Source organism: Sorex araneus, chromosome 1 (genome assembly GCF_027595985.1).
Source record: "Sorex araneus isolate mSorAra2 chromosome 1, mSorAra2.pri, whole genome shotgun sequence".
NCBI classification, from domain to species: Eukaryota; Metazoa; Chordata; class Mammalia; order Eulipotyphla; family Soricidae; genus Sorex; species Sorex araneus.
In genome coordinates, this window is record NC_073302.1 from 122,467,561 (window position 1) to 122,493,397 (window position 25,837).

The following is a 25,837-nucleotide window of genomic DNA, read 5'->3' on the forward strand; positions in this document are numbered from 1 at the left end:
CGGCCGAAACAGCTTTCGTATGCCTGCTGGCATTGAATATAGGTCAAATGGAGAGGCATATTCTGCTAATTTCCTAGCTTTGTCTCTCCTGAGGAGTAATTCTGAATAGCCTCTAGATTTGATTCTAAAGGCCCATAACCTAACTCTCCAGATAACTGTTGGATAAGCATGGTGGTCTGGAAAGGACACTGAGGCTCAGCATACAAATCATCAAACTCAGTCATCAAGCTTTTTGTGTAACTCATGGGTGACACTATTTGAATATTAAGGTCTCAGGGGAAGGGAGCAAGTTCACTTTGAGAGCCAATTATAGATAAAGTGTCCTCATCCATTATCTCACTCCCGTCTCACAGTAGTTCTGGAAGGCAGACATCATCACCTCTATTTTCACAATGATCCTGAAACTCAAAAGAAGTTTAGTAAACGTTCCACAGCTCATACTCCCCAGTGGCTGACTCATCAGAAAGGACTAACCAGCTCTTACATCCAGAGAAGGTGAAGTCTTGTATAAGGGCTGCCATCCAGAAGTACCATGTTAATCTCCTGATGTAGAGCAAGAAGGAAGAGAAATGTTGAACTGAGCGTGACCTCTATAAGGAGTTTTCTGGGCCTTACAAACTTCATAAATCATGCCGGACTCAAATCCAACTTACTCCATGCCCTTGGAATTTTGCTTTGTTGACTATATAGCTGTTGATCTCCCTATTAAGTCATGGATTCTTTGGCAAAGGTGATAGTGATTCCATGAATTGAATGTTGACTTGGCACCAAGAGTTTCATGTTCATCTTACCTTATTTTCCCAGCACCCCTGGAATGTATGCTTTCGTGTCGACAGATGGAAAACAAGGTACAGAGAAGTAATTAACATACTCCATAGCTCACCCTAAACATTAGATTTGAAATGTATGCTGAGTCTCTCTGATTCCAGTCTGTACTATTACATATGAGTGTATATCATACACTCAAAAGACTCATCCTGAGAGCGAGTTCCAGGCTTTTGAAAGACCCTAATGCACTGAGGCACTGATGCTTTCAGAGAGAACTCCAGCACCAAGGGCTTTCATTTTTAGCACAGCTGGATACCAACAAAGCTTCTTACAATTGCAAGCGATGGAACAATCTACTGCAAAGTGTGCTTGGAGGTCTTTACATTCCCAATTACGCTCTTCTCCCAAACTGCTGGTGAAGTTTCTAGCAGTAGAGACTTGAGGTTTAACCACTGCTATTAAAATGTACACGCTAGCAAATTAATTTCTTGAACTATGTGGTCTGAACGGTTTATCATGTTCTTTAATGTATTCTTAGGAACATTCTGTTCAGGAAGAAATGCTTGACAGAAGAAAGCAGACAATAAAATGGAAATAGGAACGAAGGAAATATTTTGGAGGTTCTTAGAGTGTATTGATGTGGCAAGTAAGACAAAATGGAACTCCTTTTTTTGTTGTTGTTTGTTTTTGATCCATATCATCTGGCAGTGCTCAGGGCTTCCTCCTGGCTCTGCACTCAGGAGTCACTCCTCGTGGAGCTCGGGAACCATACAGGTGTCAGGCATTGAATGCCGCTCAGCTGCACACAAGACAAGCACCCTACCTACTGTACTATCATCCCAGAGTAGGATGCTAAGGAAAGAGAGGTGAAGTAAAAAAACAGTTTCTATCATCCCAGAGTAGGATGCTAAGAAAAGAGAGGTGAAGTCAAACACCAGTTTTATAGGGCTTATTTACTCTCCTGTGTGACTTCCTAGAAAAGATACACATATATCTGGCACTGGTCACTGGTGTGTGACAACATGGACAATATGTGACTTTGATAAACACAAAAGGTAATTTGCTGCCTTATAGTTTATAATCCAGAGCTATACAAATAATTACTGAACTTCCTTTTTTAGGCAACATGAACAGAGATTTAGCTAGAACTGATAAGAGCTGACATTCAATTGGTTTCAAACCATCTGTAATCTGTGATGATTTGAAACAATTAATTTCTGCGAAGCATAACCCATTTACTGAATTTGCACTTTAAAAAACTTTAAAAATGTTATTTTTGGGCACTCCATTTTTTCCCAGATTTTGGCTATTGTAAACAGTGCTGCAATGAACATACAAATGCAGGTGTCATTTCTACTATACCTTTTTGCCTCTCCAGGATATATTCCCAGGAGTGGTATTGCTGGGTAAAATGGGAGCTCAATTTCTAATATTCTGAGAATCTTCCATATTGTTTTCAAAAGGGCTGAACCAGTCGGCATTCCCACAAGCAATCAAGGAGAGTCCCTTTCTCCCCACATCCACACCAACACCGGTTGCTTTTGTTCTTTTGGATGTGGGCCAGTCTCTGTGGTGTGAAATGATATCTCATTGTTGTTTTAATCTGCATCTCCCAGATGATTAGTGATGTAGAACATCTTCTCATGTGTCTTTTAGCCATTCGGATTTCTTCTTTGAGAAAATTTCTGTTCATTTCCATCCCCCATTTTTTGATAGGGTTGGATGTTTTCTCCTTGTAGAGTTAGTTCAACCAGTGCCTTGTATATCCTTGATATCAACCCCTTATCAGATGGGTATTGAGTGAATACCCTTTCCCATTCTGTAGACTGTCTTTGTATTTTGACTGGTTAAAGAAACTTTGGTACATCTACACAATGGAATACTATGCAGCTGTTAGAAAAGATGAAGTCATGAAATTTGCATATAAGTGGATCAACATGGAACGTATGCTAAGTGAAATGAGTCAGAAAGAGAGAGATGTAGAAAGAATGCACTCATCTGAGGAATATAAAATAACAGAGTGGGAGACTAATACCCAAGAGTAGTAGAGATAAGGATCAGGAGGTCTGCCCCACAGCTTGGAAACTGGCCTCACATGCTGGGGGAAAAGGCAGCTCAGAAAGAGAAGGGAACACCAAGTAGAGGATGTTGGGAGGATGCATTCGGGTTGAAAGATGCGAGCTATAGACCGAAATAGACTATAGACTGAACATGAAGGCCACTCAATACCTCTATTGCAAACTACAACACTCAAAAGGAGTCAGAACAAAAGGGAATGCTCTGCTGAAGAGATAGGGTAGGGGGGTGGGGGATGGGGTGGGGGTGGTGAGAGGGATACTGGGATCATTGGTGGAGGAGAATGGGCATTGGTGGAGGGATGGGCAAACAATCACTGTATAAGTGAAATGCAAACACAAAAGTTCATAAGTTTGTAACTGTACATCACAGTAATTCTCTAATTAAAAAAAATTTAAAAAGAACACCAACATGAAACTTTTTCCACTGATTAAAATATCTAACCAAAAAAAAAACCAAAACAAAACCAATGTTATGTTATTACTGGTTATTAACCCAAGGCAGAGTAATCAAAAGTGAATCAGTCATAATCCTTCTCTTATGAAGTTTATCAATTAGTGAGGTTGATTTATAATAAGCATATGAGCATTCAACTCAAAGTTGCTTTTAAAAAGATGACAGATAGGGAAACACAGTACTGAGATTAAGACATTTGCCTTGCACATGGCCCCTTGGTTCAATCCCCAGCAGCACAGAGATTCCCTGAGCATTCCAAGAGTGATCCCCAAGCAAGATCAGGAGCAGGCCCTGTGTTATGCTTTGTTCGGCGCCTTACCTCTCCTGGGGTCAGGCTGCGGGGATGGAAATGATGACTGTCACAAGTAGAATGAACAAATATAAAAGTCTCCTTTGGATCATGGATTTTGTCTACCTTCATATTTCTTTCAAATGTTAACAAGTATTTAGCTACACTGATAAATTTTAAACTCCATCCTTCTTTCAGGACATTCATCTCATGCAGCCCTGTCTTGTAGAGAAATTTTTGTCATCTGTGATGACACTCAGGTTTGGGGAAAAGGAGTTACTACCTCCACATGTCTGAAAGTTGTAGGTATGGTGCCTTTGGGGGCCTAAGTAAACTCTAACATTCCCACGTTGCTAGAGAAAATTGAACCCAAGGAGACTGAAATCCTAGAATCCTTATCCTGATACTTAACAATCACATCTGAATTGTTCGGAAAAGCAACACTGAAATGCCGTGCCCTCCAACATCCAAGTATGCACATATCATGGAACTTCATTTCACCCTTTATAATTGGCAGATAAACTTTCTCTGAAAATACTGTCCTTCATCCTCCAATTATATGCTGAATAATTCCCTTGAGTTTTAAAAAGAAGCTTGAGGACCAGAAAGAGCCAGTACCATAAGCCAACAATGCATTGTAGCATCTGGTTTCATAGAGTTATAGCATCTCTGAAGTGATACAACCAAAGAGATCTCTAGTCTATGTTCACATAACTGGCATGCTTTATAAACACCTGTGATTTTATTTTATTTTTTATATATTAAATACCGTTTTTAAATTTTTATTTATTTATTTTTATTAATGAATCGCCATGAGGGTACAGTTACAGATTTACATATTTTTGTGCTTGTGTTTCAGTCATACAATGCTCGAATACCCATCCCTCCACCAGTGCCCATTCTCCACCACCGATGATCCCAGTATCCCTCCCACCCTCCCCACTCCATCCCCCCCTCCCCACCCTGCCTCTGTGGCAGGGCATTCCATTTTGTTCTCTCTCTCCTTTTGGGTGTTGTAGTTTGGAATAGAGGTATTGAGTGGTCATCGTGTTCAATCTATAGTCTACTTTCAGCATGCATCTCCCATCCTGAGCGGGTCCTCCAACCACACTTTACTTGGAAACACCTGTGATTTTAAATAATCATCTAATAAGTGATTGCTGAGTGGTGGTATATGGGTGGCTTTGGGATGGGAGAGGGAAATAACTTATGTAACTTACTCTTTTATTCCTTAAATTACACTTTTAAATTTATTTATTTACTTGTTTTATTAAGGGATCACACTTACAGATTCTCAGGGCTTACTTGCTGGATAAGTGCACCCTAAATGCTTTAGGTCTCATTAGTGAATTGCCCCTTTTCCTCCCCAGAGAAGTTTACAGTGATTTTGTGAGCACCCCTATTCCCCTGAGTTTATCTTTAACCTTTCCTTTGTGCTTTACTTCTCATTGTCACAATTCCCCAAGTCAGGGTTGGTTACTTATAAGACAAAATTTCTGGTGATTCTGAACTTTGTGTTTGTACTGAATGATTTCCTTTTCTATTTTCCCTATAGCCTTTTCATATTTTACTATAGAGCAATGGTTTTGGCTTAAACACAGAAAGACCATTAATGCTCTGCTCCTAATATCTGGGAGTTGATTGACTCTGAAATATATTTACTCCTGGGCATCTGCCATAATTACTTGATCAGTTGCCATAGTTCCTAACACCTCAAAATGTGGGGTCCCACCATGGGCCTTGGACGAGCGAGCAGCAAAGCTACCCCAACACTGAAATAGGACAATCTAGAAAGAATAAAAAACACAGTCTTGATGCAAGGCATTATGCCTTTAGAGACAGGACCTCCATGAAAATGAAATAAGCTGAACTGGCCTGAGGACTTGGTCTGGGATTTACAGTAAAAGACTTGCTTGCCTCAGAGTCCAGAGAACCAAATTTCTATATCTCTTACTGTGTTTATCCAAATAACTGAAACTATTAATAAGAAGTAAACTTAATTGTTTAGTATGTACAACTAAATGGAAAGAGAAAAGCAATATAGATATCCCTGGGAGACAGTGTCTCCTTGAGTTATTTCCTGAAACAGAAGTGGCTCCCAACCACCAAACACACCATCTCGAACCCATACTTTGAACACTCTTAACTCCTGGTTCTCTGCTCAGAGATCACTCCTGGCGATTCACAGGGGACCAGATGTGGGGTCGAGGATCTGAACCAGGATTGACAGCACAGGAGGCATGCCCTTAAACCCCTATTCTATCACTATCTCTCCAACCTCCATACCTTGAATATTAAACCATGTTCAAAATTAAGTAAAATAAAATAAACAGATCAGAGCTGTGCTCTGACTTAATGATGACCTCTGAGAAATAAAGCTAGAACAGGCTGCGAAGAGAAGAGAATAAGGAGCTAGAGCTAACTTATGATTAACACTACAATTACATTGTTCTGGTCTTTGGATAAATTTGTTTTAGCTTAGGAGACATATCCAGCTTTGATACATATTCACCCTCACTTTATGCTAAATATTTAATTAAAACTACTCAATAAAGGAGGCATTTACCTTAGCAGTTTAAAGATGGCTTTTAAAAAAAAACAAGCTTTTTATAGGATTCTGAGCTATTTGGAGGATATTAAGTCTTGAATGACTTTCAAAATTCTTTAATTAATTATGTTCTACTGTAATCTTATAAAAGATTATAGTCTAATGCAACTATAACTAGAGTTCCTTTTTCAACCCTTTGTAGTTTTGAATATAAGAAGCTAATAATGTCATAGAAAACATCTGACATAAATTGTACAACATTTTAAAATAACATTTTTACTGAAAGTCAAACAGTCGAGTGAACACATTGATGACTGGACTAGATAAATTCAACAGTTTCAATGAATATATGCCAACTTATAGAAAATTACCCTATTAGATTTGGAGAAAAATTAAATCCCCACATATCAATTTCTATTTAACTGAAATACATAACTTTCTGTAGCATAGTAGAAGCACCATGCCTGTTACTGACATTAGTCATTGCTGAAAAACTCATTAACGGACTTAAATAATTTTTTTTAATTCACATCTGAATTATTGTTAAATTCATTGTCAATACTGCCACCAAAAAAGAGGAAGTCTTTACTTTCATGCTAATTAAGCACTGTAGCAATGTTGTCCCCTTGTTCATTGATTTGCTCCAGCAGGCACCAGTAACATCTCTATTGTGAGACTATTGTTACTATTTTTGGCATACTGAATACACCATGGGTAACTTGCCAGGCTCTGCCATGCAGGCGGGATACTCTTGGTAGCTTGCCAGAATTGAACCCAGGTCGGTCATGTGCAAGGCAAACGCCGTACCTGCTGTGCTATTGCTCCAGTCCTTCATGCTAATTACTGAGAGAAATTTGCATGGTAATTTCAAGAGAAGCATTATATAGTAACAGAGGAAGCTGAAAAATAGTGAGAACTATTGTTTCCTCGGGCTTATTTCCGTACTACTACTACCATTTCCTCTCTTACTCTTTTCAACACTCCTGAAAGAAGTCTAATTGTGGTCTGGACTAAGATTTAAGGCACGGTGGCATGCACAAATGCATTAGTAGCCAGCACAGAGGGTTTTCCAAGAGTCAATGTTTCTTTTTATGTAGTCCATTTTTCTCTTCAAAAAAAAAAAATCCTCTGGGTTTTCTCAGTTTCTTCTCTACAATGACATATTTTAAAATCTTCAATAATTTAACTTTTTAACTAACTTATTATATAAAGACAAGCAATAGCATAGTGGTAGGGTGTTCGCCTTTCACTCGGCCCACCCGTATTCGGTTCCTCTGCCCCTCTCGGAGAGCCCAGCAAGCTACTGAGAGTATTGCGCCCGCATGGCAGAGCCTGGCAAGCTACCCGTGGCATATAGGATATGCCAAAAACAGTAACAAGTCTCACCATGAGAAATATTACTGATGCCCGCTCCGGCAAATCAATGACCAAGGGGATGACAGTGACATTTATTTCTTGTTTATTTGTTTGTTTGGGGGCCACATCTGGTGATGCTAGAGATTACTTCTGGCTCTCTGCTCAGAAATTACTTTTGGCAGTGCTCAGGAGACCATATGAGATGCTGGGGATGGAGCCCAGGTCAGCTGTGGACCAGGTGAGTGTCCTGCCCTCTGTACTATTGCTCCAGTCCCATCTTTCATCATCATCATCATCATCATCATCATCATCATCATCATCATCATTCCGTTGATCATCAAATTTCTTGAGCGGTCTCAGTAACGTCTCCATTTGTCCTAGCCCTGAGATTTTAGAAGCCTCTCTCCACTCGGCCCTCCCAACCATGCTGCATCAAGGGTCAGGGGAATGAGATCCAGCTTGTTACTGGCTTTAGCATATGAATACACCATGGGAAGCTTGTGAGGCTCTCCCATGCGGGCAGGAAACTCTCAATAGCTTGCCAGTTTCTCCCAGAGGGAGAAGTAGGCTATAAGACATCGTGCGGCCTTGAAGCGGCCTCGAGCTTCCGGGAGCTTGCGTTTAAGTCTCTGCATGTTGGCTGTTGATCGTATTACAGGGCACCGGGGGCAGCCCCTGGGTGTGACCGCCTAGCTACTGGAAAATGGGAAATCTGGGCGGAAGAGGCCCAGTCCTGATCCGAGCAGGCTTGGAGGTCTCGGCCCCAGGTCCCACACACCTGGGTTCCTCTGTCGGTACCTTCATGCATGAGGCCTGTCCGAACTTGTGGAGAGGGGCCTTGAGCATGGCTGTGGCTAGGCTCTGGAGGTCTTTGGCCACCGGGAGCTCTGCTCAGGGTGGGGAGGGAAGCTGGAGCCCATCCCCTCTGAGGGGCCTGGGGAAGACAGCCAGGCGCATGGGCAAGAGACTCTCTGCCATCTTTAATATTTTAAAATAAAAAAAGTGTGGTAACCAAATAGACAATGCTTCTTTCTTCTTAGTTTCTTTAGGCCAACCTCAGATGATTCTGGAGAGCAATTAGAATTTGTTGCATGCCTCACTGACAACTGCTGCTTGAGTTGTTGGAGAAGAGATAGGAAGGTGGTACAAAAACAGGAGAGATTCCTGGAGATTTATGGACATAGGGGTTATGGACAGAAAAGCTGGCTGAGGACATGTGGGAGCATTTTACTGGGTCCACTGGTAACTTTGTACAGCCAGTTTGGAAGCTGAGGTTCCTTCTCCCACTCTGGTACGTAGCAGGCAGTTCAGATTAAGGGAACTCCTGAATGAGCCTGGGAACCTGGCCCACGCCTACTAGTGGTACTTTGGGGGTTCTGCAGAAAAAAATGGTGTACATGAAGGCAATGATTTCTGTTATGTAGGAAGCAGTGAAAGTGTGAAAAAGAGAAATGAAAGCACAATTTAGGGACTCAGATCCCAGAACACCGCAGCCCATCCCGGTTGCTACATATAGCTTTAAGTAGCAATCATGCTCCACCTGCCTCCTGCCCTTTTTGGCTTTAATTTCTTTATTTATAAAATGTTAATAAAAGGAGTACTCAAAGGGTGGTAGAAGAATTAAGTAAATTAAAATGTGTATTTTTAAATGCAATTCCTATAGCACTGTGAGATGTTTCTATTTACACAAGAAACTGCAAACGATATAAACATCTGATAGCATGAAGGACTCAGTGACAAGCTGAAGTTTGTCAAAATACTCAAAAAAAGAGATAAACTAGTCCTATGAACAGGATATTTTCAGCACATGTTTAAAAGAAACAACAGCAGAAAACTGAAACCCATTTGAATGCTCTTCTGAGACAGGATGCAATGTTTATGGCAAGGAGGTTAAAAGTAACAAGTGGAAATTTCTCCTTAAGTAGAGTTTTTTCTTTCTATCTTTAGTTAAGGTCAAAATCCTTAATATTTCAGAATAGCTTATCCCATTTTGATTCAAAACCAGTTAACCCAAGTGGAGATAGGGCAGGAGCAACAGTCTCCACTAGGATTAGATCTAATATTGATTTTTTTTTTTTCCTGGCCCAATCCATCTAAAAGCTAAGGCTGGTCAGGCCTCCCAATTTCATCCTAAATTTAATATGCTTTCTGCCCCACTGCTGCCTGCTTCACTGACCAACCCTCCCCGCTTGCTGCATTTCCTCTTGTATTCCTGAGTTCTCCCTGGCTTCTATTCTACAATGCATTCTCCCCACAGCAGCCTGACTGATGATCTCTAAAATGTAATGCAGAGCACAATACTCTCATATTGAAAACCTCTCAGTGGTTTCCCGACGGTGTTAGCATCCTTCCTCTACCCCGTGACCTGGCTTGTTTTCCTGCCTAATGTCCCTTCCTCCCTGGTGTCCAGGTCCGCTGGTCTGCTTTCAGTTTCTTGAATATATCAAACCTTTTCCGATCTTGGGACTTTCTTTCTCTGTTGCTCTTCCTAATGTCTGGCCTTTATCCTCCCTTATTTATTCTGCTACGCTTTCTCCCAAACACTGATAGGCCAGCCCAAATGCTCTCTCCTCAAAGGACTGGAGCCATAGTACAATGGGGAGGGTGCTTGCTTGCATGCAGCTTACCTGGGTTTGCTCTCTGACACCCCATATAGCCCCCTGATCCCCACCAGTGATCCCTGAATGCAGAGTCAGGAGTAAGCCTTGAGCACTGCTGGATGTGACCAAAAACAAACAAGCAAAAGAGAAAGCCTACATAAGGCAGCCCTCAGCAGGCTATGAGCTCATTCCTCCCATTTACTTTATTTCATAGCACTGAGAATAGTTCTTTCTTAATGTGGACTTTTTTCTCTTCTCATTGAAATATAAATTCCATGGGAGCAAGAAACTTTCATCACTCAATCTACGGCTCCTCTAATATGCCCTGGCTCATAGGAGACATTCTACAAATATTAGTTGTGTGAATAAACTAATTGGCAATTGGCAATTAGTTTTTGTCAAAGAAGAGTTCCCTGCCAATGATAAGGATGCTTAGATAACAGCAGACTCTGCATAGCCTTCTTCCTGCAGTCTCATCTTCGCTTGGTCCCACAATCTTGATGCACTGGGAAAATTCAGTGGTACATCTCCTCCCTCTGTATTCCAATTTAGAACCAAAATTTGGTGCTCATTGGCAACCTTCTAGGACTTCAGATTGAAAAGTTTGAAGTCTCAAACTTGACTGGGCCTTGAATAATTCTTCTTAAGATCGATTCTAGAACACTTTTCCTATATCCTGGTTCTTTAGTATTTGGGGCTGATAGGTAATTCTCTTTTTCCAAATCAAGATGCATGACTCCCCATTCCATTCGGAAACTGGTAGGCTCTGCAATCCCAATGATTTCCTGGAACTTAGAGGGTTGTATAGTTCCTAGTTAGCTCTTGGCCAATTCACCCTGTAGAAACTACCCAGGATGATCCCAAGAGAACACTACTGCAATTATGCTTTTAATAAGGGTGTGAACAGAAATGAAGTTAATTGCCTTTAAAAATGGTCAAGACAGGAAAGCAAGTGTTAGTTAACTAAAGACCAACATAGCGAAATTTAATAAATGGTTGGAAGGGAAAGTAAATCTTTATCTTTCAATCTCATAATCACAAGCTTCTGGCAACCTAATTTTCAAACTGCACAGATAGAAATTTTAGTCCAAAATCTGAGCACAGAGTCAGCATATATTGGTAGAAAATATAACATTATGCTGTAAATCATGCTTCCCAAAGAACAGAAGTTAGGACCCAACAAAAAATAGGGTATCGATGTTTCTCTGAGTCATCTGTCCGAAAACAGGGTAAGGAAGAAACAGAAAAAGAAGACAGAGAATAAGTCATTAAGATTTGGATCTTACTTAACAGTAGTTTTTTATCCCTGGATGCACACTAAAAATACCTGGAGAACTGTAAATGCCGAAGTTCCATTCCCAGAATTTAAATTTAATGGGTCTATAGGTAGGGCCTCTGCATTTTGCTATTTTATAGACCTACAGATAATTCTTATGTGCAATCAGAGTGGAGGGCCACTGTTTAAGAAGCTTTTTGCTACTGCTAAGTGTACCAGAAATTGTTCTTTTATCAGTAATGGATTTGGAGATAAAGAGAATAACTGTTTCGGGAATGGCACAAAATTGACCTATCTTCCAGTCCTAAGGAGGCTGTAGTGCCAAGTCTCTAGCCTCCTTCCATTATGTTTCATAAAGACTTCTCAGCCTCATCACTGGCAATAAACCCGGAAGTTCCCAAGACATATAAGGAATCCTTTAAAAATGTAGCAGCAAAAATTATTGGGCTTTCTTCTCCTTTTTCAGAAATGTAGCAAAAAATTGGATCTCCTTGAACAGGAGGTTCAGAGAGAAATCAGAACGCCATAAAGCTCTGGGGCTAGGGTGGTTTCGCTTCCCAGAAGTAAAAGTGGCTGAGGTGTAAATCTGCATGACCAAGATTTCACGTGAATGGAGACTCAAAGACTTGGAGCTCTTGGGACAGTGGGCACTGCTGACACAACTGCAGCACTGGAAGTTCAGTCATCTTTCACCCACTCATCTGTAACACTAATTCATTCATTGAGTAAATAACATTGCCAGGTACAGACTCTTCCAACACCAACAGGAGACTGGGGCAGATTCACTTTGGGAGCCAACTCAGGTACAGGGAATTATTACCTACTAGCCTCTAGGCCCAAGGCTAGTTATTAAACTTGATTTTCCAATTTGTAGAGTTGGAGAGGTAAAGAAGCTTACAGATTGTTATAAAATAGTTGCTGGGGGCACTAGTGGGCACAATAATAAAGCCTTTTGCCGTGATTACACAAAGCGTGGTATATACAAGCAGATGTGAGTTAGCAATTGCTCCACACTTAGCTAGTGTTGACTTCAGGGCAAAAGTATGGAGCAGGTAAACTAAATCTCAGTCACACCATCCAAGTAGATAGAATCACCATGAGCAACAATTATCTGCCAATTAAAAAGGCTAGAGAGAACTATACAGGCACATAAAATTTCCACAAAAGCCATACTCTTCGTTGATCTTGTTAAGGCCTTTTAAAAATAGTGCCCTTTTAATTTTATTTCCTATCATTATGACAGAAATACCTTATGTTTTTGCTCATTGATTTGCAACTTTGGCTTCCATTTTGAATTTTCTGGGCAATTAAAGAACAACAATACCTAACCTCACTCCTCAAATGATTAAATGCAAAATTTGGTAATGAGGTTGAGGCATTAGCATCATTTCAAAGCATTCCAGGTGATTCTTCTTATGCATAATAACAAATACTCTGAGCACCTTTTCATGATCACTTGTACATTTTTACTTGCTTGAAACGTCCTTTCTCCTCCAGCTGTTTGTTTTTGGCTTACTCTTCCTTCAATATCCATCTCTTATTCTTATATAACTTTTATCAATTGACTGACTCTAGAAATGAAGGGAAAATGGTGCTGCCAGAACAACCCCCAAACACTGATGGTGTCATGATAACTCCCACTTAAGATAATGTTGTCTTACATTGCTTTTTGCTGTTATATATTTATGTCCCCTTTCCTATCTAGTATAGTATTTAATAGTATATTCCTCCAGAGCAAAAATCTTTTTTTTTTTGCCTTTTTTTTGGGTACAATTCGGTAGACAATAAGGAGAATCCAGGCCTCCGGTATCCCAGACTAAAGACTTCATCCAACCCCATAACAGGACTGCTCTTTCCTTTGGAATAAAATGAAGCTCGTGGAATGAATTCTATCTTTTCTTCATTGACAGTTCGTGTGTCATTTAGCTTGTGGGCAAAAGAAACCCAGTGGCCATGGGTGAGATCCCTGGAACAACCCTTCTGGTAGCATATTATGTCCAAGCTACTATAAGCAAAAAGCACAGAGGGAAGAAACACAGTACTCATAATCAGATAATTTATCTATTGATTTGTGATGCTGGGGGTCAAACCCAAGGTCTCGCACATGCAACACTATTACCTTACCACTAATCCACATCCACATTCTGAGCTTTCCACAGAAATAGACTGTCTCCCAGTCTAATTTTACGAAGTCCTGAGAACAACAACAAGTTGTCCCTGGAAGTGGTTTTAAGTCAAACCAAAACTTGGAAACAGGATGTGACGGCTTTCTGAGATGGACCTGACTGAGGATGAGGGAATGAGTCCTGATTATGAATTTGACCACTGAACCTTGCTCATCAAACTCAGTACTGACATGATGTTTTTCACATCACCACTTGTTCAGCAGAAGAATGAGCAGGTGGGTGTACGCAGAAGAACCACTTGTTCTGTTGTTATTGTTTTTTTTCCTATGGTTCCACCAAGCAGATGAATTTTGAGACAGACTTGAGGAGTTTGAGCCAAGAACAGAGGAAAAAATAGGTGAGGAGATGAGAATAAAATTTCCTGTCATATCTCTGTCAACTTACTATTCTAGACAGTGTTACCCAGAGGAAATATAAGATGAATCACACGTGTGATTTAAAATTTCTCATTAACTACACAAAAGAAATTAAAAGTAAACAGAAGAAACTAATTTTATGAATGTATTTCATCTAAGCAACCACAATATTATCATCCTAACATCTCAAAAGGAAATAAAAAAATCTATTATTTAGAATCAATATAAACTATACATCAATATAAAATAATGGTATATTTCATTTCATCTTTTGATCATAGGTTCTGGATAGCTGGGATGTCATTCGGTCTCCAAGCACATGTCTGGTTGGACTGGTCTCATTTCAAGCACTGCGAACAACACGTGCTTGTGCCTCTGCGTTGCAGAGAACATGCTCACAGGAATTTGGGACATCAGATAGAAATCACTGCTGGCCTTTAGCTGCCTGATATACTTGTGATAGCTTCCTTCTGCAGGCTCTTTCTCAATCTCCCCGAAGAGGCTATCTCAAAGGCCACATGATTACATTATCAAATCATTTGGAGCCTTGGATTAAAATATCAACTTGGTAACCTTGGACGAACTGCCTGGTTTCTCCAATGGTCAAATTCAAGACAAACAGAGCTAATTTACCAAACCACAGGGAAGAGCCAGGGATAGGGGCAGAGCGTAGAGCACACAGATGGGAACCGAATGCTAGACAATCAAACAGCAGTTTACCCTCTTCAAAGGTCCATCCCTGTGTCCTGGAGACTATAGTGCTTCTTTTATTCCATTTCCAGATCTTTCCCTTGAGGATTCTTCTGCTAAAGCAGCTCTTACCTGCGACCGAAAATGGCCTAGCTTCGTTTAATTAATCAGGTTTTAGTGAAAGAGTGAAATCTCTGGGTGCCCTGAAGTTGCTCCCAAGTCCCATTACCCTTACTCTCAGCCTCTCTTTCACTTGCTACACAGCATTAATCAATATGTGAAAATTGTTTGTGCGTTTCTTCCTCTGCCTGGTGTCTGTCATCCTCTGGAAAAAAGCTGCCCCCCCACCACACACACACACACACAAGAACCTTATCTCTTTTCATTTAAAGCTTCTTAAGTGAATGGATGATGAATGCTTAACACAGAGAGGTAATATAAATGTGTCCTGATTCCATCTGGAGTTGAAAACAAAGATTCCAGAGCTCCCTTTTAACCTAAAAGACCCAGCAAATCAGAGGCGGTGGGCCTGCCTTATGTGCTGAGATGTACTTTCCCTGCTTCGAGTCTAACAGCTGGCTTTAGGAAGAGTGAGGAACACAGTTCTCCAGGGCAACTGCATTGTTACTGCCTATTAACACATAGTGTGTACCAAGCACACAGCCACGTGCTTAGAACCATTCAGATTTGGTGAACCTAATCCTTTAGATGAAGAAATAGATTAAGACCTATTTGCATTATGTAATTTTTGAGCACTGGGAAAATTGACTGCATTGAACAAAAGGAAAAAATGAGTTTTTATAATCTAAGAGTTTATTTTATTTTGATGGTGAAAACAAAGGTGGTTATTGGAGGGAAAAAAAGAGGGTAAGTCAGGTAAAGGGTGCTTTGGGGTATATCATGATAGATGAAGACTTGATTTATAGTGGGGAGCCTAGTCTACTTACAAACCTCACTGTAAAGTGCTGTACCCCAGAAGCATATATAATGTTATAAACTTACATAATAATTTAATAGTATTTCAATAACAATTAAACAATTAAGAGGAAGTGTCCATGCCAGACACACCTGATCTTGGAGTCTGGCTTTTCCTTTTCCTATCTATGCAGCCTGAACAATTCAGAGAAACTTCTAGAAGCCTCAACTTTCACATGAATCTTGAAATAGTACTTTGTACTCTGCAGTGTTGCCGTGAGAATGAATTTGGGGAATGTAGGAAAGGACATAGTAGCAGACATCAATACTGACCTCTTTGAATGCAAGAACAGTTTGTCAGCACACACAGATTGCTTTTTGGAGTGATTATTTTGAAGGTATCTAATTTCCTTTTCAAGTTCTGATATTTCTGCTCCACATTTCCATGGCACCCAATTTCTTGCAAGTGAAGGGGTTAGAGTGGGGTAAAAAAAAAAGGGAAGGAAAGAATGAGCCAAGGGGTTAACTGTGTGAAGCAGTGAAAGCTGGAGACACGCCTTTCTACAAAGACAGTTTCTGATGTACCTGAAGGGAAACACTGCCATGAGTCTGTTTGTGCCGAGATGTTCATAACATGGATGTTTGCACTGTCTCTATTTTGTATTCAAGATTATGAGCTCAAAGAGAAAGAGTGGAGAATCCACATTGGTTGGGATACACTCTAGAGCAACAGTGGAGAATCCACATTGGTCAGGATATATTCTACCTGGTGACAACATATTGCACTATGCTTGACGGAAGTGAAACAACGATCCTGACTCTGGATTCTGAACTCACCACTCAACTTTGCGACTAATTAGACCTGTACAAATTTTACTGCTTCTTTTGCTGATGAAAGTCCCACTAGGAGAAAGTGTATATTGCTCTCAAAAAGTAGAGAACTGTTTGGTTTTGTTTGGGGGACACACTTGGTTATGCTCAATGCTTACTCCTAGCTCTGTGCTCAGGGATCCTGCTTGCTTAGGGGACTCTATGTGGTTCTGGGGTTCGAACCCATGTCTAAGGCAAGCACCTTTCTTACTGCACTATGTCTCCTATCAAACATAAGACTATTTGATGTCAATTTATAATTTTACATGACTATTAACAATAGCAGCTTTTTCTCATCGAACTATAAAAGGGGCACCTAGAACTGTTCTTTTCATTCTCTTCACAACAGTGCAATGAAGATAGTATTGTTCCCCATTTTACAGACAGAAAAAGGTGAGGCTCAGAAAAGTCTGGGCGCTTGCCAGTGTGTAAGAACCAATCTCCTAAGCCCAGTCGATTGGGATCCAGAGCTACAATGCTTCACTGCCAGGGGAAGATCCAGGTTCCAGGCTCCATTGCACAAGTCTCTAGTCCTTTAAAGGAAAACTGCACATATTCCTACTGAATTGGGTGGGAGGCAATATCCAAGGGAGGGGGTTTAAGAGTGGGTGCACAAAATGCACTTTGTTGTCGAAGAAAGATTTGGCCCCACTGACTGACGCTCAGCTTGGTAATAGCTGAAGAGGTTCACAGGTGGCTTCTAGTTTTCAAAACTCCCTGGGAAGGGAAGGGGGGTTTGGAGGAACCTTGGTCTTAGGAGTCATGTGAGTTAATGAGGGGGTCCCTGCAGAGGCAGAGACTGGCAAAACCCTTGGAGAACAATGTCTCCTGGGCACATTCATAAAGGTGAGTTACCTCCTTGAACAGACTGGCTGACTTCATACCCCAGAAAAGGCTGCAGATCTAGCCAGAGCAGAGCAGTGGGCAGGGCTGTCAGCTGAGAGCTGGCTGGCCGGCCCTGCCCGATTCTTAAAGGGAAATCTTTGCTTGGGCAAGGGGTGGTCACCGGGAGCTCAGACGGGGGTCTTCGGGAGGCTGGCTACAGGGCCTCAGAAATTAGTTACACGTTTTGAATGTACATTTCATAAGCAAGCTCATGGCCTGACAGCCAGGAGTCAGAGCTAATTCTCAAAACCCACGATTCCAACGGTTAAGAGCCACAGCAATTAAACTTTTCACCTGTTTCTTCCTTGTGCTGTTCAGTACTTTTACCATGCTAAATATACAGTCACACACATATGTGCGTGTGTGCACACACACACACATACACACATTAAATGGATTAATGAATAATTTAAGGAATCTTAAATCTATTCCGAAAAATTGTCCAAATCCCCTAAATTTGACAAAGACAACTGAAGCCCAGAGAAGGTAAGATTTTTTTTTTTTTTAACCCAAGGTTACACAGCGAGGGTCAGAATTAGAATTAGCAGCACTCCCCTGAGCAAAAAGTCGGCGAGTGAGAAGGGAAATCTTTACCAGCCAGCTCCAAAGAAGACACAGCCGTCCCAGCTTATCAATCAATGCTGTTTTAAGTCCAGTGGTGGAAGATCCTAAACTGCCTGCGGTTAGGTCAAGGGCTGGTTCCGCGGGCTTACAGGTAGAGGTCACTAACAGGGTAATTTCCAACTCAGAGAGCAAGCACCCTAGTCCCTGTTGTCCCTACTCAGGCCTTCTGGCTCCCCAGTGACCCGACTTTGCCCGACTTCGCCCCCCACTCTGCCTCCAGCGGGTTCTCTTTGCAGCCCCTTCTACCAGGCGGTGAACCAGCTGCTACGCGGCTCGGGGTTAGGGGTGACAGCCCCGAGGCCGGCTTATCTACCAGCACCCCTTCTATTTTCTTTTTTTTTTTTTTTCTGCAGGGGGGGAGACACGCCCGTCGGATCAACACAAGTGGCACGAAACTTTGCCCACGGGATCCCCGCGAGGCGGCGGCGGCGGCGGCGGCAGGGAGCATCCCGGAGTCCCGCGGTGCGCCCGCGCCTCACCTGCCCGCGCCCGGCCCCCGCTCCCCGCGACTCATTTTTTTCTTTTCCTCTGGACATAAATCATATGCGTGCCGGGAATCCCGCGAATCAAAGCCCGAAACGCCTTTCCAGGGGGCCCCTGGTGTCTTTCCCAAAGCGGAATGTGTACAGTTGCCAAACAAAACCAAAACCTCACGCAGCCCCCCCTCGGGACCCCCCCCAAAAAAAAAACCAAACCAAAATTAGGGGCTAGGGGAGAGATACCGCTAGTCTCCCCAGCTCCCCCGAGAAGCCCGGGTGTCCTCCCCGAGCAAGCTGGCAGCTGCTCCCGGCGCGTGTCGGAGCAGCGCCCGCCCGCGGCCGCCCACCCGCGCGCTCCCCTCGGCGCACGCCGGCCTCGAACCCGCAGCTCGGGCGCCGCGCCCGGCCGCCCGCGCCCGCCGCCCGCCGCCCCGCCGGGCCCGCCGCCGCTTACTCACTTTTGCCCGCGAGCAAAGTCTGCCATCTCAGTCCGGGAGCACTTCCTGCCAAAGGACGTGCAGAGCCATGGCGTGCGGAGCTGCTGCGCGAGCCGCCGGCAAAATCCAGAATGAGGAGGGGGGGGACGGGAGAGAGAGTAAGACCGAGAGGCAGGGGGGCGGGGGGAAGGGGCGGAGGAGCTGGAGTGGGAAGGGGGTGGGGTGGGGGCGCAGCCGAGCCCCGAAGATCGTGTCTGGGGGATTGCAAGCCTCCGTTCCCCTGTCCCCAGCTCGGTGGCTCTGCAAGAAGCAGCCCAACCCGGTGCACTTGTTCACTCTTTCTTCATTAGAGGAGGAGTCAGTGTTGCAACATTTCTGTTCCTTGCTGGAGGCAAAAAACAGTGATTTTTCTTCAGCGTGCAAAATGACCAGCGCCTGCCAGTTTTACAAGGTGAGGGGGAAGAGCCGGCGTGCAGCAGAGACATCCTCTATTCTCCCCGCCCCGCATTGGTTTTGCCTGATGAGGGGGTAACACACGTCCCCCCCGCGGAGACGCTAGCCCATGGCACTTACAAAACAATCATTAAGAAAAAAAAAAAAAGTCTTCGTAAATGCAATGACCTCAAAGAGGATATGTCCCACGTCTGCCAAGATTGTTGAGTGCCTCCGTGTCAAATTTCTTTCCTTATTTTTGAATAACGTGAATGTCAGCTTGACAGTAGCAGTGGCTTGGGGGATTTGGATTTCATCTTTCCTGAGGAGGAGGCTTGAGAGTGGATGGAGCAAAAAATGAGCAGAAATCAGAAACCTGGGCGGGCTGACTGCCCAAGTAGGATACTCCAGAGCCTAAGCGGTCTGCACTTGGGTTGCTCTGGGCGCGTGCAGAATGTGTCTTTATCAGAGGGCTGTGTGTGGTTCTGACCCTTTCCCTGGTCATAGCAAAACCAAGCAGTAACACCCCCTTTTCTCTAGCCATAAAAAGTACCTAAAGGAATCACACTATTTGCCTGGATCCGATAATTCTTCCCCAATGAGAAAGTTACTAGTTGTATTGCATCTGATTGTTTCATAACCAGGAGGCTTAAAAAAATGGTATCAATTTTCCACAAAACAAACAAACATACAAACAAAAAAAACCCAACAACCAAAAAGTGTTATCAGAAGGCTTAGGTTTTCCTTTAATTACTACTCTGGAGCTTAAGTAGCAAATGGTTTTCACCACCGCCACCTCTTGCCCAGCCTGAGGAAGTCACTGCAAATTCCAGCATGCTTTGCTATTGTCTTTGGACTTAAATCCCAGAGTCCCTTGGGATATAAGTGCTTCTGCTAGGTTCCCTACATCCCGGCCTTGTTGACTGAGTTGTGTTGGGCTGAGGGATCCCTTCTCACACGCAGCCTTCCTGGGCTGCCTTCACAGCCAGCTCCCTGTCTATTTACTTCTGCCGGGGAGGGAGTGGCCTTGGAGGCAGGCAAATCCTGTTTATTTTTGCAGCCCCAGGATGATACGGGGTGCTTCCAGGGCAGACTATTCCTGTGGCCTTCATAGAGCAAAGGGCCCCATTGTGGGGAGTAGCTCTGGTCAAACCATTGTCATTGCTGGTACAAAACATTGCCCGGGTCCCCCTGCGGGATCAGGTCTTCCAAGGCAGTGACCTTCCTTCCCTTTCCTTTTCCTTTTTTCTTTTTCCCCTGTGTCCCGTCCTTGGGAGTGACTAATCTACATTTTGCGGGGAGAATGAGGGCTATCAGCAATGTTGGCTCACACACAGGCGTGACCCCCTAATGCACCAATACTCTCGCCCTGACTGAATTCCTTCTTTTCTTCTTAAGTTGCCCCTCCAGCTGAATCTCGGACACCCATCCTCACCCACAGCCGCCAAGACCTTGCTCTGAAGCCTGATGCAAAGGAAAGAGCCCTAGGGTGGCTTCCTAAGGCTTCACGTGCCTCGCAGTCCACGAGCAGTTCTAAGAGACGCCTCAAAAATACTGAGAGAGGATTATTAAACACCAGCAAAAGGCTGGTAATGTGGGTGGCAGATGGAAAACTCCTGACAGTCCAGAAACAATCACTTCCTTGTTTCTCTTCCCTTTGCCCCCACCTTCCTGGTATATCACAGTCCTTTTCCACCCCAAGGGTTTCCTTCATCTTCACCTACAACCTGCTCTTAGCTTCTGGGACTGTGTGAGCCCTTTGGGTGGCTTTCTACCTTAACTGACTCTGTTCTTCCTCTGTCAAGCTTCCTGAGAGAATCATCTGCACCTCTCAGCTTCCCTGGGTCCTACCTAACACGCAGGAGGCCTCGTCTCTGCTTTTCAGTCTCGATTATGGGCAGCAATCCTCTGAAAAGTGGTTCCAATGCACAGTGGCTGGGTGTCACTGGAAGAGCTTTTAATTTAGGAGGTGTCCGGTGGGACTCCCTATTTCTGTGTCCACAAAGGTGCTGTGACAAATTAAAAATGGCAGCCTTGGGGCTGGAGCGATAGCACAGCGGGTAGGGCGTTTGCCTTGCACACGGCCGACCCAGGTTCGAATCCCAGCATCCCATATGGTCCCCTGAGCACGGCCAGGGGTAATTCCTGAGTGCAGAGCCAGGAGTAACCCCTGTGCATCGCCAGGTGTGACCCAAAAAGCAAAAAAAAAAAAAAAATGGCAGCCTTGGTTCCCTTTGTAGGAGTTGGCTTCCAGCTTCCAGCTTCTGGCAGCTTCCTCCACATCGGCTGGTCTCTGCTGAGCTACCGAGGTCCTCCTGCGTTACTCTGCATGCCTCACTCCCTGAACATCTCATTCCTTGGCTTTCCGCATGTGCCCTGACCTCTCTGCCTGTCAACACCATTTTGATGTTGACATTTTGATGTTTGCCATCTTGGTCTTCTTTCTGAAAGGGCATAGTTTTGTCTTGGGTCTTTTATCCTTGTTCTATGAGGACCACATTACTTTAGAAAAAAGTTTAAATGGGGGCAGTGCTTAGTAATGGAGAGCCTGCCTTGCATGCATGGGGCCCTGAGTTTGACCCACTACCTTGCTCTACATCACTGACTGTAATGCCAGCACTGCAGGAAGTGATCACCCCAAAGTAACCAGAAAGTATGCATCCCCTTTGACCGCTGGACACCACTCCCACTGTAACAGCAAAAAAGACAAATCTTAAAAATATGCAAAGAATAAAACAAAAATTCATAATCCCAGCACTGGAGAAAAAAATAATTTATATTTGGGTGGAAAAGAGAGTTCAGTAGTCAGGGGGGCCTGAGCTGCAATTACCTCCTACCCTTAACTAAGAACCACAGGGTTTAACCTTGGAGGTCCCCAGCCTTCCCTTTACCCCAAACCACTCTCTATAAAATACAATCCCAAACCATATGTCTTCCTTTATTTTAAATTTTTATTTTATTTTTAGATTTCCCCCTAAATTTTATTTTATTGAAGCACCATGAATGACAGCCATTCATTGTTGGGTTTTTGACATACAATGTTCCACCACCAAACCCACCACCAGTATCAACTTCCCTCCACTGCTGTTCCCAGATTCCCTCTCCTACCTTCCCACTCCAACCTCAGCCTGCTGTCTTGATAGGCAGCTTTTAAATTTGGTTATTAAACTTTGAGTGTACTTTAATACATCATCAGTGTTGTTGACTGTGTAGCTTGGATATTTCCTTAACACCACCAATGACTTCCTGCTTTTAACTAGTCTGAGGTGACCCTTATTAAAAGGTCAGTGCATGTGTATTCTTTTTACTGTGTATACACAGCACTGTAGCACTGTCGTCTCATTGTTCATCGATTTGCTTGAGCAGGCACCAGTAACGTCTTCATTGTGAAACGTGTTGTTACTGGTTTTGGCATATCGAATACGCCATGGGTAGCTTGCCAGGCTCTCCAAGAGGGACGGACGAATCAACCCAGGTCAGCCGTGTGCAAGGCAAACACCCTACCCGCTGTGCTATCCATACACAGAATTTAGTCCATACCAGATCTAAATAGACATATATCATTTTTAAATGGCAATAGAATAATTTATGTGACTAATCATTTTTTAAGCTAGTTGCAGTCAGATAGTGCAGGTTACTAGCTGTCGTACTAGCTTACCCCAGTCTTTTTTGCAGTGTATGGAGCTCCCAAATTATGATGGGAAGAGGGCACTCAGAAGTGAATGCAACAGGCTTGCCCCTTTACCTCTGCACTCTCTCTCTCTTGCCTTTTTTTCCCATCTTTGAACTGACTGCCTGGTTTGTAATTTGTTCCACCACACTTCCAATTGCTAGATCTTTAGTTATTTCAATTTTTTATTGTAAAAAATCACTACCATGATCTTCATAGTATGTACCTTAAGGTAGATACTTAGAAATAGCTCTACGGGGTAAAGAGAATGATACCTAAAATTCTGATTGCTGCCAAATTGCTTGCAAAAAGCTATTGAACAAAAAAGTCCTAAAAGTAAATTGAGTTATAGGAAAGGAACATTTAAAACTTTCCTATGTGCCTCCAAATTCTTCTCAAAATACTTATCATACTACTTGCAAGAATGTTTCTTTGCTTCCTTATCAGCACTGAATCTTAGTAATCTACTATTTGCCAGTCTAATAATCAAAATATGGAGTATTACTGTTGTAGTTGGGCTGGAGCGATAGCACAGCTACAGGGCATTTGCCTTGCAGAAAGCTGACCCAGGTTCGATTTCTCTGCCTCTCTTGGAGAGCCTGGCAAGCTACCGAGAGTATCTCACCCACACGGTAGAACCTGGCAAGCTACCTGTAGACCTGTAGCGTATTCGATATGTCAAAAACAGCAACAAGTCTCACAATGGTGACATTACTGGTGCCTGCTGGAGCAAATAGATGAGCAACGGGATGACAGTGACAGTGACTATTGTAGTTCACAGCGACCTAAGTTCTTGTGGGGTTGGGCTCATATAGTCATTTTTATTTAAAATTTTTCTCTTATGATGTGGATGTTCAAACTTATTTCTTAATATCTTTGGTAGATTGGCATTTTTAAATTTTATTTTTGAATACTCCACTAGTTTCATATTGATAGTACTTCATTAAATTTAATGTAGACATTTTTCTTATTTTTTTACTTTAATTTTGTTTATGAACTACTTTACTGCATGAAGGTTTTTAATTTTCACCTAGTCAAATATGTCAATTGTAATCTATCAAGGTTCTGGGTTATTTGTCTTTCTTTTTTGCTTCTAATAATGTTAACAGTTTCTAAAAATAGATGCTTAGTTATCTTAGGAATTGTTTTAAAATATTCTGTGAAGCAAAAATGAAATTTTCTCTTTATGCATTTCTCTATCAATAAATTCATTTTTTCTCTACTGATTTCAAGTATCACATATCACATTATGTTCCCATATATATTTCTTCTAAACTTTTCTGTATTGTTGGGCAAATCTATTTGCATGCCAATAATGCCCAATTTTGATAGCTATTTTGTAAAATTAGTGTCACTGTCATCCCGTTGCTCATCAATTTGTTCCAGCAGGCACCAGTAACGTCTATCATTGAGAGACTTACTGTTACTGTTTTTGGCATATCCAATATGCACGGGTAGCTTGCCAGGCTCTGCTGTGCGGGCTCCATACTCTCGGTAGCTTGCCGTGCTCTCCGAGAGGGGTGGAGGAATCAGCCGAGTAAAAGGCGAACACCCAACAGCTGTGCTATTGCTCCAGTCCATGTAATTTGTTGGTCATTTCTTTAAAAATATTTTTAATGGGGCTGGAGCAATAGCACAGCGGGTAGGGCGTTTGCCTTCCACGCAGCCAACCCAGATTCGATCCCAGGCATCCCATATGGTCCCCCAAGCACTGCCAGGAGCAATTCCTGAGGGCAAAGCCAGGAGTAACCCCTGAGCATCGCTGGGTGTGACCCAAAAAGCAAAAAAAAAAAAAATTTTTAATGTTGTTTACTTGTTTTCCCATTAAATGTTAGAACCAAAGTTCATCAAAAACTTCTTTGGTATTATATTACATTTATAACTTAATATGAGAAAAAATTATACTGTTAATGCATTAATTCTTCTCATCCAAGAAATATGTCTTTCTGTTTACTTAGGTCTTCACCTTTCTTAGTGTAATCTTATAATGGAATAATCTCATTGCACAAGAGTTCACTTAATCACACTATATTATGACCCGTGGTTTACCCCAATTTTATTCTTATAAATAATGCTACAATAAATGCATTCGTAGAAGGAAGTTTTTGCTCTCTAGGGATTTATTTCTTCAGTCTAACATCTCAGTGAGATATTATTGGGTCAGTGAGATATTATTGGGTCAAAGATCATGGACTTATTATGGCCCTCAAGATAAAGGAACTTATCTTTTTGATGACTTCAATATTTCACTTTTCCTCTATTATATTCTACCTCCAACCAGGCACAAAGTCCTGCAAATATCATTTTTCCCCCTTTCCTCTGTTCAAACCCTCATCATTTTTTTTTACTTTATTTCAATAGTTCCCTGACTGGCCTTACCAAACCTGTCAGCTTCCAATCCAGATGCTTCCACGGCGCATCTGACTACCTATCTCTCTGAATTAAATCCCCTTAATGGTGCCCACTTCTACAGAATAAAGTTAAAACACCTTTGCTCCTGGGCTTTAAAGTATTAGTTACAGCATGTTCAAGTCTTATCTGTTCTTGTTGGAACGTTATTTTCTCTTTGCCTACTTTAAGTTCCATTCACTCTCGATCTTCATATTCAAATGTGACTTTCTTCTGAAACTTTTCCTTGCTCAATCTGACTGCAAAGTTCCTTCACTTGCTTCTATCAATGGTTTATAACACATGTCTCTCTGTTCCACCTTCAAGGATCTTTGTGAGACTGATACAAGATGACATACGTGGGTACATCTGGTAAATGATAAACCATGTGTAAATGTAATGAACTGTTTTTATCATACACTTTTCTTCCAAGGAAAAGTGGATAAGCAACTAGAGTATGTACAATCAGCCTTTTGAACCCAGTAGAGTAATAGTTCTTTTCATAAGGACATGCTACCGGTAGGAATGTCGGATCT

The 25,837-nt window shown here is 42.4% G+C and overlaps 1 protein-coding gene across 1 annotated transcript in view; it reads right to left on the reverse strand.

Moving 5' to 3' along the window:
- Positions 1-18,941, reverse strand: part of PRLR (prolactin receptor) — a 176,821-nt gene extending 157,880 nt beyond the window's left edge. The window contains exon 1 of the mRNA XM_004605551.2: positions 18,833-18,941. The gene's annotated coding sequence lies outside the window, so the exon portion shown is untranslated. The remainder of the gene's footprint in view (positions 1-18,832) is intronic.
- Between the last annotated feature and the right edge of the window lie 6,896 nt (positions 18,942-25,837).